Here is a 4,591-nt window from a genome sequence, read left to right on the forward strand (position 1 = left end):
ATTTAGCCTGTGATTCAGCGCTTGCAGTCAGTAATCTGCAGCAAACAAGTGTGTGTGATCAATAATCTATAGGAATGCTGCTGTGTCCGTCATCAATACTGTAAGCAACTCCAGTGTCTGGATTCAGTCTAAAGGAATCCAGTGCTTTTAATCAGCGATATAAAAGAATCCAGCCTCTTTAATCAATATTGTAACAGCGCTGTCCCACTGAAGCTAAGGAAATTTCAAAAACCTTACAGTTGCTTAGGCCAAAAACTGATTTTTTTTTTTCCTCTTATGGATGTTGGATTAGAAAATGATTGCAGCATGACGTCAAAGCCTTTGTTTTATTTATAGTTGGTAAAATCGGAACCATATCTGTTGACGAGGTGTGAAATCTGAGAGGTAAGAAGTAAACATTTAAATTCTCCAACTACCTGATGAGCTCATCCAAAGTCTTCATCTCAGCTGTAATATGTGATTAATTGTGTAATTAGTAAATAAATTAACATTATTTCTGCTACGAGCAATGTTTAAAGACTGGTTCTTGAAACCAACCCTGAGAATATACGTCTTTAATCATCAGTACAAAGAAAAATGCTGCTTTTATTTTAGAAAATTACTCAGTGGTGATCATTAAACACAGAGGCATTGAGTTGTGAAACAGCACAGATTTTATCCTGGTTAATCACTCCTAATTAGTTTCATATCAGCTCATTTTATTTATGAGTGACAGATAATTGTTTGTGTCTCAGTTAGTCCATTAAAAAGGTACATCACTTAAACTTTTCATGGTGTTGCAGATGCAAAATTATAATAAAATTTTTAACATCGATAGAGAGAAATGTGCAACTATCTATCGATCTATTTGCATGGGGTGTTTTCTTTCATTTCCCATTTTCAGGTGTGGATAAAAAAAGGTCTGTCACCTTATTTCTTGGAGAAAAAGTAAATCATGAATTATTAATTAAAAGTTAATTAAAAAGGCATAAATAAATGAAAAAAGCTTCAGTCACACTTGATTTGCTGACTTTGTTCGGGTGCCACTAAATGTGTAATTTTGTGAAACAAAATAATTTCTCACCAAATTTTTTTTTACTTATTACCTAATGAATGCAAGAAATTGAAGGTTAGACTGCTAAAAAAATGTTTAGTGTGATATTAATTTCCTGTAATAAAACATTCATTTATTTTCAAGCATTTTTCAAATTTGCCAGTAATTGTGGAGGGCTGCGTCTATCTGTGATGACATTTTAATTAGGTTTTTCTTAACAGCATTTTAAAGCTTTCTAAGTAGCAGGTGTTTTTCTGACGTGTGAAAGGTTAATGGAAAAGGCTCCAACATCATCACAATGTTCAGCAGAGATACAAAGGACGGAGTCTCATCTTTATGAGTCTTACCTTCAAAACCTGACAGAATTGTTCACTGAAAGCTCAAATAACAGAAAAAAAACGTACTTTTTTTCTTTACTGCAATTGTAAAAGAAAATTATTTCTTTTTGCATTCCCTCTTAATTAAACCATATGTTTGGACATTGAGACAAAAAATAAACAAATAAATAAATAATTTGGACATTTTTTCTTTACCTAACCAGAACATACAGCTAATTTTATCTTCATCTGACTTTCTTACCTGGGCAGAATTTTAACTATAAAAGTAATGAACACGACTGTGGAGAAATTCGTTTTTATGTTAACCCTTGACCCTTTTCATGTGACGTCACGCCCCTCAGAAATCCGCTCGCTCCGCCATGACGGACGTCAAAACTACCAATGCGCTCCTTTAAAGCCCGACAAAAAACAGACATCTGCTAGCCTAACATCGCTTTTATTTCGTTGATTTCACTTTTGAAAATGGTCTCAGGGTGCTGCGCGGTCGGATAGAAACCTAACTTATCATTTTATTGCAGAACTTTTAATGAGGAAAAATTCGGCTGTGGATAGCGGCTGTTAATCATAATGGCCGCCAGCTGTCAATCATTATTACTGTCAGCCCTCGGTGTATCCGCGGATTTGCAGCGAACACCTTTTTACAAGGTAAGAAGATTAACGTTCATATACTTTATAAGTAAGTATGATTAGAAAGATATATCCGATTTGTCATTATGGAGAAGATACGTGTCTAACCGTTGGTAACCATGGAGACGGTGCCGCACCGTCATGTAGCCTAGCATGTCTGGAAATACTGGTTAGCATCTCGTCTTTTGTCCGTTTTAAAGGCTCCTCCGGTGTGAGGAGAAACGCTCTTTATGACATAGTGATATAAATATTGTGGTATGAATTCAGGCAAAGTCTGTAATTTGATCAACACATCAGGAAGGAGGAGGTATGGGTCGGTTTCTAAGCTAGCTGTTATAACTAAATACATCCGTCTATGAGTCCCAACCAGGAGCGTTACGTTCACAGACAAATTAGTTTGACTCGAACAAGTAGAAGCCATGAAAAAACTGCAAAAACATTGGAAAACTATTTCAGTCGCTCTATTTCCAACGCCCATCGTGGCACCTCGAATGATTAAGTTGCAATGGGTCAGGGCAATAATAGTGATTTTCCACACCATAAGCCAGTTTCTGTGTATATTGACGGAATTTTTAAAAGTAAAACAAATGAAACATGGCACAAAACTGTAAAGTGGGGAGTAAATTAAGGTTTTCAGTTTCTTGTTTAGCAATTAAGTCATATAGTTTAGACATTTTTGTACCTAAATTGGGGAAAGTTCTTGTGCTCATTTTCCCAACACTGTGTCCATAACGCAGGATCCACACTGTGCAGCTGGCCATGTCTGCTGACCTGGAAGAGATCCAAGAGTCACACAGCCTGTCATTTCTCAGGATTCCTCCAGACCAGAGGCGTAACACAGGAAATATTTAAAATCAATGAACAAAGCAACATGTGAAAAAACAAACCATTTTTAAGATACAGTGAGCAGAGGGGAGGCGGTTGTTGTCCGGATCACATTGATCTGTAATGATTCCACTGTTGTTTTCTGACCCGAAGCACCTTCAGATTTACTCATTGTTCTCTCTCAGATATTGATCAGTCGTCCTCAGAATGACCTACAGAATCCGAATCATAAATTTCACTTTGTCTTTTGAGCAATGTGTCAATTTCAGAGGAGGCTGAGGAAAGCCCTGAGTTATTGATTGGACACCTGATGGTCCCAGCAGGGTGGAAGCCCGCTGATTGTTGTTATGTAGTTGGACCCAGCAGTCAAGCTCGACCTCAAGGCAGAACCGAGAAAACTTTCTACTCTTTGGCCATTCTTGTTTTCAAAATCCTCCAAATTATTTCTGATCAGGATGTTTACGGAGATGCTAAGGCATCATCACATCTTTCCCCCCCAATTTGTTTGGTGCATTTTTCTGATCAGGATTAAAGTTCTTACAACTGTTGGTTCAAAAGCCACAACATTTAGCCAGTTGTGCATGTTATAGTAGCAAATTCTGTCTAACAAAATGTAAGTCCTGTTGGACATGCATCAATTCTGTCTGCTGTTTTATAACATTATCATTTGTTTCAAAATTAACTCTCTATGATTTCTAACTTACCATGCCTTATAAAACTGAAAGAGTCACTACATACAAAAATATTTAAAATCTGTCGTTTTTATGCACATTCTTTCCAGAAATTGGCTCCCAAATTGAACCATTACCCTCAGTTTTCAGAAATGGCCCTGTTTACAGTTGTGCATAGTTTTATTTACTGTTCTTTATTTTCTCACAATGCTGTGAAGAAATTAGAGCTGCAGAGAGCAAAATGTGAAGCAGACGCATTCAGTGTCTTGTACTCATTTATCTCACCAGATGCAGTAATGTGTGAACAGCCGTTTGAACATTTTCAGGCAGTGTCTCTGAGACCTGAAGCTCTTAGCATTGGAAAACACTCAAAGGGAACCGTGAAAACATGACAAAGCCATTTGAGCATCTTGTACATTAACATGGTGTCATGACTTTTCATTTTGATGACACTTTCAATGATAAAAATATTTGCTTTTGATAAATAAACTATCCGTTCTGAGAAAGTGATACGCTTTGCAGGTTATCATCTAGGTTTTGCAGTTTTTACTGATTGTTTTGAGAAATGCACCAGCTGGAAAACTGGAAATGAAACAATTTGAGAGCATTACATTAAGCCCAATGTGGTATAATGTTATGTTTTTACGATGGAAGTCTATATTCTTGTTTGCTTCATGCTGACCCTAATTAACCTTGGTCAGCTTTGGAAACCACAAATAATGTTTATAATGTTTCCTTGCACTTCACGTCAAATATCTGCTTTGAAGTGGCCAAAGCCACTGCCTGAAGTAGTTTTTCACTTTTTAATTTTATATCGTTTCAAAGTGGAGATGACTGATAGAGCCTGGAAAGAGGAAACTTGCTGATGGTCGGAGACTCTCAGGACGTCTGGGAGAAAAAAGATGAGTGAAAGCGATGTACTGGCTTTACAGCCTGCTGTAAATCTCTCCATCACTTTGCCCTTTAGCGGCTGTTAAAATTTACAGGAGACAAGTGCGGGAGAAGAGAAACGACAAAAAAGGGCCAGGGGAAGAGCGATGCATTTCAGTATGTCATCTTAATTATCCTGCTCCCAGGATGATTTAAACAATGATCTT

At 37.2% G+C, this 4,591-nt stretch overlaps 1 long non-coding RNA gene across 1 annotated transcript; it reads left to right on the plus strand.

Moving 5' to 3' along the window:
* Positions 1 to 1,948: 1,948 nt before the first annotated feature.
* LOC107837951 (uncharacterized) lies at positions 1,949 to 4,002 on the plus strand. The gene is made up of 2 exons (XR_001664001.1): positions 1,949 to 2,016; positions 2,736 to 4,002. It is a non-coding gene; the product is annotated as an uncharacterized LOC107837951 (long non-coding RNA).
* Positions 4,003 to 4,591: the final 589 nt, after the last annotated feature.

The sequence above is a fragment of the Poecilia formosa genome, unplaced genomic scaffold, assembly GCF_000485575.1.
Source record: "Poecilia formosa unplaced genomic scaffold, Poecilia_formosa-5.1.2 Scaffold192, whole genome shotgun sequence".
NCBI lineage: Eukaryota > Metazoa > Chordata > Actinopteri > Cyprinodontiformes > Poeciliidae > Poecilia > Poecilia formosa.